The 13,987-nt window shown below is 41.4% G+C and overlaps 1 protein-coding gene across 4 annotated transcripts in view; it reads right to left on the bottom strand.

Moving 5' to 3' along the window:
- The window catches only part of LHFPL2 (LHFPL tetraspan subfamily member 2), a 125,183-nt gene extending 124,021 nt beyond the window's left edge, over positions 1 to 1,162 (bottom strand). For 2 of the 4 annotated variants that reach the window (XM_054811060.1, XM_054811059.1), the window contains exon 1: positions 1,064 to 1,162. The gene's annotated coding sequence lies outside the window, so the exon portion shown is untranslated. The remainder of the gene's footprint in view (positions 1 to 1,063) is intronic. The other 2 variants (XM_054811061.1, XM_054811063.1) reach the window with 1 other exon arrangement.
- Positions 1,163 to 13,987: the final 12,825 nt, after the last annotated feature.

Raw genomic sequence — 13,987 nt, 5'->3', positions numbered from 1 at the left:
CTACTTTACATCGCTCCAACGCACCCGCAACTTACGAATTACGGGATCCAGTCTCAATGGTGTGTTACCACCACTCCTTCGGAGCAACGCCTGAACTACCAACCAACCTTCATTGGTAACCTGTGCCATGCATTTCTTGCCCTCTCCTAAAGGACCTTAAGAAACAAAATACCCGCAGTTCCCCCGCAAGAACTAAGCCCAGAAAGGCAAGGGGAAGGAAGAACACGCCGTAGGTGGGAAGGCGCCGAGGTGAGTTTTGAACCCTCTCTCTCCCCCACGCAGCTCGCTGAGGAGACAAGCGGCTCCCGCCCCGCTTGCCCCGGAGAGGCCGCAGGTGCCGCGGCCGGTAAGTGCAGGCCTGGCTGGAGGCAGCCTTACTCCCGCTCCCTCCCCTTCTCACGCTCCCTGTCCCGCACGAAGCCGCCATGGGACCACCAGGGCGGGCGGGTTCCCCGCCGTTCCGCCCGCCCCGGGCTCCCCCGTCCCCGCCCCGTCCTTACGGCGCTTCCCGCAGAAACGGAACAGGAGGGAGCACGGCAGCCCCTGCCGCCCTCCCCGCGGCGACCGACACCCCCGACGGCAACCGCGACCGCACGGTGCTGCGTACGTGTGCGCGGGGCACCCCCTTCCAGCGCCGCCAAGCCCCCGCCCGGTGCCGGGCGGCGGGAGCCGCGTCCCGTCGGGGCTGGCTGCTCCGTGGCACCTCCGCGGTCAAGGGAGGGAAGGAGAGAGGGAGGCAGCCCGGCGGCTCCCGGCGCCCCACCGCCCGCCGGGTCGCGCCCTGGTTCCCCGCTCGCTACGGTGCGAGCGGGTGCCCTCCCGTCCCGCCGCGTCCCCGGCGGACACAGGGCAGCTCTCGCCGGCGCCGCAGCCCCGTCCTCGCCGTTGCCTCCGCGCCGTGCCCCGTCCCCCCACGGCGGCGTCCCGGCCCATCCTGCGGCTACAGCCCCAACTCGAGGAGAGCTGCAGCCCGACCGCCGCAAGGGCAATGAATGGAAGTGTTCCCAGCGGTACCCGTCCTCCCTCCCTCCCCCTCACAACTTAAGCGGCGCCGCCGCCTCACCTCTGCCCGGCAGTGGTAGCTCCCCCGCACTGGGTCTCCGCTCCTGCCGCCGCCTCCGGCCCGCGCCCCACCAGGCTCGCGCTTCCCCGCTCCCACCGCCACCACGCACCAAGGGAGGAGGAATGGGATCCCGACCCGGCCGCCCCCAGCCAGAGAGAGGGAGGGAGGGAGAGAGCCGCGGCGAGGGGCGGGGAGGGACGGGACGCGGCCGCCCTGCCTTGCCCAGGGCCGGCCCCTTCACACTGACGTCCCCAGCTCGCCTACCGCTGGTCGCGACAGGGTGCCCGTGGCCGGCGTGGGGCGCGCCCGGAGCGGAGCCGGGCGGGAGACGAGCGAGGGAAGGGAGGCCCGGTCCAGCCCGTTCGGAGCCCCGCCGGCAGCCGCCGCGGCGGGGCGGGCACTCGGCACCTCGGCCACGAGCGGCCTGGTGTGCTCCCCGGTCAGTGCCACGGCTGTCCCAGCGGGCTGGCCAAAGCGGAGAAACGGGTCTCTGGAAACGGTCCAAACAAACGCTGACCCACCATCCTGGCGGTTTAAACAGCCAGCGGTCTTTCATCTGCCCCCGCCAACGGACCTGGCTAAGAACTGGCACTGGCCTGCACGGCTGGCAGCGTCAGGCCCGGTATTAACCGGTGCACTTCTGATCACAGTTTGTCTGCCCCATCGGACCTAGTGGTGGAGGATGCACTGAATGGAAAGCGGGAATGGTAAACACCAACTCTCCCCGTTTCCAAACATTGCACTTAGTCTAGACCTGAAAAAATGCAGTTAATATGTATGCAACTTACATTGCTAGAAAATGTCTTAAAAATTGTTTGCAAAGCTGCTGTTCTCAAACCTTCCCCCCTCAGAAGAAGTAATTTCCCACTAGTATCCCTTTAAAATCCCAGAAAACACGTCCAGTTTCAAAGCAGCACTCTGATGACCCAGGCTTTTCAAGAATTTTTGTAATTTTTGAAGTGTCTTAAGCTGTCTAATGCTAAGCACATATGTGTCTACTAGCAGTGATACTCATTTAAAGCATCTGCAGAGAAAATTATGGTTTAGTCTCGGACATGTCTCCGCATGCCTCTGCTATTCCCTGCTGTTGTACGCTTGTGTAATACTCTGATCGTTGCAATTGGATGACAGGTGTCTAACTTCGTACAGCTCTTCTCAATGTCGGCTTCACTTGCTAGATTGGAACTGACTGTTGCAATAGATAAAACCAGCCGCTAAATGGGTAAATACAGTAAATCACTCTGGGTATCTCAGAGACATAGATGAACTGCTATACCAGTGGAAATATTGATTTGCCACAGCTAAAGTTATCCTCCTCCTGGGAAAGAGTAAGGAGTTCTCTTTTCATACCTATCAGAGCACTATCTTTCACGAACACTGCATTTACTTGGTTTTGAGCTGAATTACTCTTTCACTCTGACGATACAGAGGGATTAATGCAGGCTGGCCGACTGCTTTGGACTCCAAAGTCTTCAACTGTGCAAAGGCACGCTCCATCTGACTGGGTCCAGTTGCTGGATCTGTGCCTTTTTAACTAGTGTCTGCTGCTCAGAAAACCAAAAGTCAGTTAATGTTTTCCTAAGTGTGTAGGTTTAGGACGAAGAAACAAGCACAAAAACTCAAGAATTATGTTCCTGTGGTAGAAACATTAAAAACATACACAGGTATTTACACTTACTGAAAACAGAGCATTTGCTTTTGTGTCTGATTATTGTCCAAACTTGTATCATTATGTTACTTTTCGCCTTTCTATCTGTACAAGTCATCAAATGAAATATTCTAAAAAAGTTTTATTAGAGACATTTTTGTTTGTTCCTATTAAAGACTCTGAAAAGTCAGTTTGTACAAAATAAGGGTGTCTTTGTAAAGCTGAACTCTCCGTGACCTCTGAGAGCAGCTACTTTAACATACAATAGGACAACTCAATAGGCCTGTCCAAAAATAAACATCTCTTTAAAGACTATTTTAACTCTAGAGACTTCACACAGAGCAGTCACAACGTTACTTGATAATACAAAATTAACATAATAAAAATTTTAATTTTCAGAAAGCTGTAATACCTTTTGCATTCCGGTTTTTGAGTGCACTTTGCACTAGTCTCCGTAATAGATGGCTCTACTACTTTGGCTCAGAGTTTTCCCGAAACAGATAAATGCACCATGCCAGTTCAAAAGGATGTGTTAGAACCATGATAGTCCCTCAATAACATGGAAGCAGAAAGTATAAAACCTACATTGCAAATGTTCTTGTAGCAAAGATCAGTTTTCTCACTCATCATCTGTTAACTCCTAAAAAAGATAAAGTGAAGTGCCTATTGATTTACTAAAGCTTACTTAGAATGAAAGTAAATAATTATTAATGCATCCCTGCTATATAAATTTATGAACTTTGCTTCTAAACATAGACACCCATATGTGTCCAAATCATATATAAGTCTCACTGCAATTAACAGATGGAATAAGGAGTGATGTTGTGATGGTTGTTGTGGTAGTGGATCCAGTGGCAGCAGCAGCCTCTTCTTCCTCCTCCATTAATTGTTTAAAAATTGTTTGCTATTTAAAAATGCACAGCAGGAACAGTTGCACAGTCCCGCTATCAGTTAGCACTTACGTGCAGGCTTAGCAATTGGATAAAATAATTACTAATGGGAATGATGATACTGGATAATAAGAAAATGAAGACAGAACGCTATGATAAAGTTTTTAAGAAACTGATTACAGACTCACAGTATCACATGTAATACAAGGGGCAACCATGGCTTAGAACATTTTAATTTGGGCTATCAGATAGTCCAACCCCATTGGATGCTGTCTGGTCCTCAGCACAGGTTGTTAGTTACTTTTTACCATACTACCCTGGATGCAGAAAATTGTGTGGCAAGCTCGGTGCATCAGGTTGTGGGACTGAATGTGTCTGCAGGTTAGAAAAACAGTCACGAGCAGGCAGTTTTCACTAGGAGGTAGAAAGCAGCGTTCTAAAATCCCCTGATTTGGCCCTGAAGGCCAAGGATCAGGACACAGACAGATCTAAGAATAGCATATACTTTTCTTAATTTGAAATGCTTATTTATTCAGAATTGGTGTGAGGAACTTGTTATTTCCTTCTATTGAAGTAGCAAGGTTTTAATGCTAACTAATTACAATATTGGCTTTGATGTGCAGCTCTAAACATTTTTATTTTGATTATCTGAAACCCAACTGCACAAACAAGTAACTCATCATCAGAACTTAGCACATATGCACTATCCAAACAGGAAACAGAGACGTCAAACAAGCACACTTTGGATTAAGTAATAAATGAGATGGAAAAGATTATTTTCCTCTTGCTCATAGATCTTCCCATGTATTAACTTCGTAGCCATTCATTTGTTTAGACAGTTTTCCTCCCTAAACATTGGTTTATTTATAACCCCAGATAGTAATACCTAACATAATTTTGATTGATCTATTTAAATTCTCCATGGACTGTTAGAATGAAGGATTTTTTTACCCTGAAATTTCCTGAAGTTCACCTGAACAAATACAGCCTTGGATGTGGCCCAAAAAACATTCTCTGAAGGTTAGAAGAATAGAATATAGACAGGGCAGACAAAACAGGATAGCAGAAAGTACAACCAAAGAGGCTACGACATCCAAATAACTGGCAAATAACATATAGGTTGGAAAGCAGCACAGACACTATTTGGCTCAAAATGAAGCTCTCACTTAGTCTGTGAATAGTCACTGGAAACTATTAAAAATATTGGAGAAGATACAAAAATGTCTATATGGTGCCTACAGAAAGCTAAAAATGAACAAAGGGAATATCTTGTATGCATACTGCAATTAGAAGTAGTTAGACTAAACAGCAAGTCAATCTCAACTTTATAAGCTTCAGATATATTCAAATTAGATTTGTTCCCTGATTGTATTTACATTCCTGCGTGTTTTTTTTTTAAGTGGCTGCTGTTCCAAAACCACCTCACTGTGGAAGATTGGAATAAATTTCAATATTCTATTGAAATGAATGGTCTGACTATAGAAACAAGCAGGGAAGAATTCTATTGGAGAAAATAATGTTGGAAAACCGATGTTAAAATTGGAACTTGTCCTAAGCACTCCAGTGAAAATGGAAACAGAGGAGTTAGGGAGACAGAAAATAGCGGGAAACATACAAAAGAGAGGACTCAACTCTGGAAGAGCTGAGGAGTCAGAGAGAATTGAGTGAGGGCATGGGTGTTATTTTATTGTGGTTTGTTTGTTCTTCTACCCCAAAGAAAAGCAAGAAGTAAAACATCAGCTGAGATAGATCTCCAAGAAAATGTAGCTTTCTCATGTAATGCTTGTTTTTGTTTACAGCCTCAGAAATCTCAGTTCCTGTAAGCACTTGGTTATGACATTTATTTTTTCGGTAGTTCCTTCCTCTAGTGTCAACCAGCATGTGGTGTTACAGAAAAGGATCTGATCCCTCTACTCTATAACCAGTGACAGTAGGTGAAGAAAAAAAAAAAAAAAAGGACATTTGAAGAATGGAGAAATCCATCTATTACAATTTGTTTTACCATTGCTTGTAGGAACCTTGGTCACACATCAGACTCACACTGTACTATAAACACAGAGTAGAATGAGGGCGTCCTGGCCAGAAACATCTTACAATCTAGGCAAATCAGGCAAAGACAAAAACCCCTATGCCTAGACCCAGACAAGCAGGAGGATGCTGAGAACTAAATAACAACCACTGATTGGCATTTTTGGCGAAAGTATCACATTGTTTTTTTAAAAAAAGGCTCCAACTCAATCATCATGGATTGTTTGTCATATAATGGACATTTTGGTAGCAAATGAGAGATGAGAAAAGGCTGTGGTTATGCTGAAAAGGACATTCAAAATTAGCACCTTATGTTGTAGATAGTAAAAAAGGGTGCAGCAGCACCCTGAGTGGATAACAGCAGTACCATATTGAATCTATCAAGTTCAGAGAAAAGGAATTTTATAGTTCAGACCCAAAATAAAGTTTATGTGAGAGTTTTAGCCATGGATAGACAGAAACCATACTATTTCAAAGTTATGATGTACAGAATGAATGTACAATATCTAGACTATCTGCATGTGAGGACCTAGGGAAAGATCAGTGCTGAGTGGCAGAAAGTATGTAGATGTTGCCTGCAGGGAGAAAGGAAATGAGAGGGAGGTTTGGAAGGAAGGGCTGGGAGTTGTCTTTAACCATACTGAATTTGAACTGATGGTTTAATTCCAAAATATCCAGAGAGATATCTTGAGATTTTGATCTCTACAGGAGAAGAAAGTCTAGGGTGACTTAGAAAAGTTAGTTTAATAGCGTGCAGATTATTTTGATACTAGGAACAAGTAAAGGGGACAAAGGACAGAGCTGCCTAGGGCTTCCGTGGGAAAGTGATGAAGAAAACACTCTTCGAGACATGCAGACCAATGCAAGGCAGCAGTATGCATTCATCAAAATAAAAAACAATTTGCAAGAATAAGGTCAGTTAAAACAGTGTCTCATAGACAGAAACCTTTAAAAAGTAGGCAACATGAGAAGAGATAAAGGCCAGTGGTGGGTGTCAAGAGATCTCTGTTGACCCTGGTTGAGTATTCTGAGGTCTCACATTCCAGCTCTGAACCAAGTTCGGTGTTTTGGGGACAGTAATTGTTAAACTAATTTGGGACTCAGCCAGTGTGGTACAAGCAGGAATCCCACCACTGTATTTTAAGAAGGCTGTAATTGAATGCAGACACTCAGGCTCACTGAAGGGATCCAGATTTATCACTGTGTCTAATCTGTATTTTTGAAACACATATTATTGTAAGTAGTATGAAAAAAAGCTGTCTGGCCAAATAAATGTTGCCTGACAACAGCAGTAACAGCTGTTTTATTTCCTTTCCCATAATTTGGGGCTCTAAGATAGAGAATATTTTTAAGTGCGCTTTGAGGCAGTAATTCATGGGAATTTAAATTAGCGGTATCCTTTCTACTGACAAACTGAGACATCCATTAGGTATAAATAATTAAAGAGGCGTGTTTAAATATGACATTCATTATTGAAATTCCCACATTAATACCCAGCTATGCTAATCTATTTCTGTTCTAATGTCTTAAAATCTCTTTTTATATCCGAAGGACTGCTAAGAGAAAACATATACAGTCAAATGATTTAACGATCTTGAGTGGGATACTATGCATATCATATTTGAAATTACTCGTATCAACTCATATATCCAGTTGAAAAAGCAACTCCTATATGTTCTTCAACTACTAGCTTATTTATCACAAATGAGGCATTTTCTTGGACTTTGTCCAAAATATCCTACAGTTCTACTAGCCGTGTTACAAATTATAAAAGGAAATAGCCTAGTGCTATTTCTAGGAATTATATGTCTCAAGATTCCTTAATATTTTTCATTCATCAGTGCTAACATCATTAGAGATAGGAAAATCTCAAAGATTATAACACTGCCAAGTTTTTCAAAGCAATTTAAAACTTGAAGAAATTGCTTAAAAATTGGGAAGATTCACCCAAACTATCCAAAGAAATTCAGTGCAACAGGCTTCTTAGTCTATAAGCCCAGCTCTAGAATAACTGCTTGAAACATTTTTCAGACTGAAAATGGGGATCCCAGTGAGCAACCCTGCCTGGGGAAGAACTGAACCATGATTACTCTAAGGCTTTCTAAGCTCCATGTGGAGTGTCAGTGCGACCCAAGGCAGCACGAATCAGAGCAGTTACAGACACGTACTACTCCCATTGGCAGTTTGTGCTGCTTTTGAGCTAATTTCCAGACATTACCCACGTTCAAGGATGGGAAGGGGATTCCTAGCATATGACCATGGCATTGCCAGGATGGAAAAGGAGGAAAAAATGGTGGTGCAAATTGATTTTTATTGGATTCCCCTTCTTTGTTTTGGTTTGTCCTGTAGGCTCTCATTTCCACACCTTGCACTCTTAATAAAACTTCTTACAGAAGATATAATGATACCTTCCAGCCCAGAAGTACAAATTAGTAGTCTATCCTCATCATCTTTACTTGTCAGCCATCTGTAATACAGTACTTTAGGATGTTTTTGAAATCTTTTCTCTTTCCTGTCTCATGAGGCTCTAGTTTCCTATATGTATTTCCTAAATGTATTGGAACCCTCCCTACTTCTGAATATGGATAATATGAAATGATCACATCCATCTCCAGAATGCAATTACATAACAGGCCTGATCTATCAGCTTTTTATTTCCAGACTGTGTAAAAGAAGGATGGAATTCTCATTTACATGTATATGGTTAGCTATACTGTCTTGAATCACACTTTCACCTTAATCCTTGTTTTTCCTTCAGAAGCATTTACTTTCTGTTTTGAAGCTATTGACTGTAAAGCCAAATTGGAAAGCATACAGTCTAGTACTTTTGCCAATACTACATTTCAGTTAAACCAGAACTCTGAAAACAAAATAAATAAATAAATAAACCCTCAAAAAAGAGTTGATCTGTGTTTAAATTTGAGCTTCCTGCAAAGTAACTCTTTTCCCATCTGCTTGGACCTTGCCACAAACTATTCCAATACACTCAAGATTCAAAAAAATTAACCTTGGGAGGACATACTGTACAAGCCATCTTCATTAAGAGAATGTATTTCATTTTTCCAGAAGGAATTTACCATGTAATATCTAATTTTAAAAAAAAATAACCTTGAGACAGTTTTAGCTGTAAAATACCTGCAACACCCATCAAATACATAGTGAAAATAATGTTACAGGTTAGACCAACTCTCTCAGAAAAAAGCCTGCAATGCCATTAATGCATTCTTCACATCCTGTGGAGCTACATCATGTTCATGTTTATGGCCTCACTAGAGTACTAATCTGACATGTGTCAGATTAAAGAGATTCAGATGTCCTAAGCAGCCTGGGGGCACACAACAACATGTCTCTTCTAAAGAACAAAAGATACACACAGTACATACTGACATTAATTTGGGGATGATCTTTTAATGTGGAGGATCAAATACAGTCTATACAACTTGGAAGAACCTGGATCTTGCTAAAAAAGATTTGTAAACTAACTGGGAAAATGCCTTTTAAACTCAAATCCTGTATTTTTGACATGGTCTGTTTACTGACTCCAGCACTGAGGCACACCAGGAGGCTTTTCTCTATCAATCACTAATCACAATTAAGTACTAACAGTTACAAGGATGTAGCAATTTCCTTGTCACTGGGCAAACTACAGAGTATTAGAATATTAGCTTCCTCGGGACATAGCCATGCATTCTGAATATTAAGAGAAAAAAAACTAATGTAAGATGTACAAAGAGGTTTACACTTGATACCTTAAAAATAGAAAAGCTTTTGAAATGACAAGATTTCATTGTGCAGCACACAACAATAAATTTAAGACAGTCAGCCTAACCATTAGACACTTTCAAGGAGCATATACTGAATAAACTTGGAAGAGTGAGCAACCATTTGCTTTAAACTAGCAAACAAACTTGCTGATTTTACTTTATTTTGAAGAAAACATATAACCTCATAAGTTGTTCAGAGACCTCAAACAGGAGTCTAGAAAAAAACCCAGAACTTGTGTCAGCACACTTGTAATTGTTCTGGTACCTGAAGCTGTTAATGACAAAGTAATAGAAATTTTTTTTTTTTTTGGGGGGGGGGGCGGGGGGTGTAATAATGTAAAGCCAAGTGAATGCACTAAACTCTTATTTTTTTGTATAACATATAAAAGTGTTTATAACAGTCTTTACAAAAAGCATAGTGCTGCGTGAAGTTGTTTTTTTTTAAAATGTGCATTTTCATTAAAAAATGGAATTTCTGTACCGTAATACTCTAACTTTGTATTTCAACTTAATAATAACTTGTATTTATTATTAAGCCACAAAACATTCATTGCATGTTTTGATTTTAAATTCCACGTAATTGAGCTTACTGGATTTTAGCAGTAAAGTGTTGTGCTGACCAGAATGCTGGCTAAAACAAACTTTGAAAACAAGTTTAATGACTGAGAAAACCCTGCTGAAGGAGCCTGATAATTAGGATTTATGGCATTTCCCTCTAGCGAGCATTGTCTTTCTCCAATTATTCACTAGAAGCTGAATCTATCACTTTGATATGGTATCTCTACATCAACTTTAAAAGAATGTGAAAACCAGCCTCAATATAAACAGGTGAGACCTAAATAGGACCTTTTGGTGGTCTACAAGTTGAGGATTCTGCATGACAGGCTGCTAAACCATTTTAGGGATCCAGCCCTAAGCTAACATATGTATTTCTCACTACCCTTGGCTTTCCTTTAAAATAAAGACCAGCATTTTCATAACACTTCCTTTCACCTTATTGCTTATTTACCATTCAGGTGCATACCTGTGTATGTTAGAATGGGAGATCTGTCAGGATCTTTCACTCAGGCTTAACTGGTGAGGCTGCACTTGTGTTCAGTGTTGGGCCCCTCACTACAAGACAGACATTGAGGTGCTGGAGTGTGTCCAGAGAAGGGCAATGGAGCTGGTGAAGGGTCTAGAGCACAAGTCTTATGAGGAGCTGCTGAGGGAACTGGGGCTGTTTAGCCTGGAGAAAAGGAGGCTGAGGGGAGACCTTGTTGCTCTCTACAGCTACCTGACAGGAGGTTGTAGCCAGGTGGGTGTTGGTCTCTTCTCCCAAGTAACAAGTGATAGGACAAGAGGAAACGGCCTCAATTGTGCCAGGGAGGTTTAGACTGGATATTAGGAAAAATTTCTTCACCAAAAGGGTTGTCAAGCACTGGAACAGGCTGCCCAGGGAAGTGGTTGAGTCACCATCCCTGGAGGTATTTAAAACACGTGTAGCCATGGTGCTTAGGGACATGGTTTAGTGGTGGACTTGGCAGTGTTAGGTTAACAGTTGGACTTGATGATCTTAAAGGTCTTTTCCACCTTAAACGATTCTATGATTCTAGGAGTATAAAAACTCAATATTTGAATCCTTGTCTTAAAATAGGTTAATGGCTGTCATGGAAAAAGGTCAGTTTTTTCATAGCTCTTAAATTATCTACACTGTGAATACTGCTGCACCACTGCACTAGAAGGGATTTATATTTCTCTTCTAGGCCATTTGTTTCAATTTGTATATGCTCATGGGCAACCCTGTCTTCCAATGAGTCCATTGCCTTGTCTGTGTGAAATAATCAAATATTCTTACTCCCATCTTATGGTCAGTTCTGACTGCAGCATAGAACTTGTTTCCCCTATAGCTATCCTTGCTAAAGACAGATCTCATGGATCACGCACTCACAAGCACTAAGCCTTTTATTTCTCAAAGATTCTCTCACATGCTAAGTAAATGTTGGCAAGTCATGCTGCATCTTTAACTATTTTGTATGTAAGTAGAAAACTTTAAATTGCATTTTTATGTTCTTCATCTCTGTAAGAATTAAATTAGCTGTTAAAGAAGTGATGAATGATCTACATTAAAACATGGATGAAAATGCTTAGCTGGAGATAACATTAATGAAACACTACAGTGATTAGTCCTAGGAATTTGTGCTTTCTTTATTTGAATAGATGAAATGGAATCAAAATAATAGCTCGGAAACCCAGTATTTCCATTTAGCTGCAGATAGTACTGATATTGCAAGGACACTGTAATTATTGAGAATAATAAGAAAAAGAAATATGAAATGAGAATTAAAATACCACAACTGATTAAAAGTAAACATTGTTAATGATGATAATTATAGGGTTAATAAACCCAAGAGGAAAGAGAAAGGAAGAAACTAATTACAGAGAAAAATAAGGCACACATATTGACCAAGAGTAGGCTGCATAGTCATTAGTGCATGCTTTTGCTGCAGTACCAAAACATCCATAAAGAGCTGTTGCAAATAAGGAAAATTCTGACATGCAAAGCCAAAATAATAGAAATTGCAGTTTCATTGTCTGATGATGACCTTAATTAGCTATTACCTACACGTTAGGGCTTGGCATCATAGCCATATTCAATAATTATGCTCTACATCAGCTGTAGATCACAAAATAATACTGTGCTGGCCACCGCACAGTAATAAACCTGGCTAACTATATGTATTTAAAATACATAGTTTTGCTAGGTGAGTTAGTTTTAGCAAAATAGCAAATTTGAGCTAGCATTATTTCTCTTAAAGAGCTTTTTTCCCAGCCTTTTCTTGTTTGTTAGTTGTGGGACAATTACACAAGAAAGTGCTAGGCAGATTTGCAAAGTCACTGAATGAAAAGTAAGCAAAAGTCCTATCAACATCAAAAGTAATTCAGTTGATCATCTTTGCTGGGAGTCATATTTGGTTACGAATCCTTGAGACAGCACTAGTGTTGTCCCAAAACTGGGGCTTCATTTACCCAGTGTGCAATACACCAATATACACACAGAGCAGAGGTATTTTATTTGCACAGATATGGGTGTCTGTCCCAAGAGAGCACACCAAAGCTCCAAATCAGTGGTTATTTATGCATACAACATGAACATACTCATCTTTCTAATATATATGCATTGTTAGTCTATTAAATGATCAGTTTAGATTTCTTCATCTAGCATGCAAACTAGAACGCATGCTCAGTTCTTTTCTCTGCCTTTATCTTTTGAGTAGGTGGTATAATTGGGGTGGGTGGTCCATGGGTAAGTGGTTGCAATTCCCCTTGCCAGAATTACCTTTCCCCTAGTTTCCCATTACTTCTGGCAAGCCCAAATGGTTCTTCACGGTTTACTGACTGAACTAGTAACAATCACAGCCTACTTATCAGACAAAGGTACATTATTTAGATATTTCTTGCCAGGCCTTAGATCAGCAAGGGTAGGGCTACACAATGGACTTTGCAGCAGCATGACAACTTGATTCATATCACATTCTACATTTGATTTTACTGTAACAGTTGGAGAAATTCCTCAAGAAGAAAATTCTAAGTGTAATTTAGTAAACTAAGAAGAATTAGACCTCTTTGCTCCGAGAAAGGGAAGCATCATGTTTTATCTGGGAATTCACAGCGCGGCAGGGACACACCCAGTACGCATGGTCATTCTGAGCGCTGCGGGAAGACAGGAGATGGTGCAAGGTCAATAAGAAATTATTCCACGCAGCATTTTCAGACCAACTACTACACAGTGAAAATTACAATTAAAGCCACCCTTAATATATAGGATATATATTCTAGCATTGGAACAGCAAACAAAGAAAACCAGCCTCATATGGCAACGCACATGTGGTTTCCCAGTGATGTAACAGCAGCAAAATTAACAAAACCCTAAGCTAAGGGTACAGCAGAAGCTTTTATGTATGTCCTCTACTTATTGTGTGTATGCCAGTCTTGTGGATTCACATGTTTGGAACAGTCACTATTTCTAACAAGTTAGATTCTTGTGGTTTTGGCTATCTGATTTCAATTGAAATATCTGACTCAGAGCCAAATAATGGTCTTTCCGAAACTGATTGTAGGCCAAGTGGACTTCAGGGAGCTCCGATAGAACATATGGAGTAAAACAAATAAGGGGCCTTTTTTTCTCTCATCTTTCAATTTAATTAAAGAACTATAATGGCTCTGAACATCCATTAGTGCTATTATGATAAGAATAAATTAACTACTCCCTCTTGAAAAAAAATACCACCAAACAGCAAACAAGATTTATTTCTTCATAGTCTGGTCATAGACAATAAAATCCAGTGAATAAATATTTGCAATTCATAGGTCTACTAGATCATTTAAATGACAGATACATTTCATCTTTCTTATGTACATACAGATAAAGAAGAATTGTAGAGTAACTCACAAGAATAAAAATCAAGATTTTTCCCTGTACTTGGGGAAACACTGTTAAGATTACCAGAGAAATGGATGGTCCGTGTTAGAATTTGAACAAATGATAACCATGGCTTGAGGCAGAGATACAAAAATTGAGTAAGTATGAGGAGGTTACACATTTAGGCATTTA

Source organism: Grus americana, chromosome Z (assembly GCF_028858705.1).
Source record: "Grus americana isolate bGruAme1 chromosome Z, bGruAme1.mat, whole genome shotgun sequence".
Classification (NCBI taxonomy): Eukaryota; Metazoa; Chordata; class Aves; order Gruiformes; family Gruidae; genus Grus; species Grus americana.
This window is presented reverse-complemented; position numbering and strand designations above follow the sequence as displayed.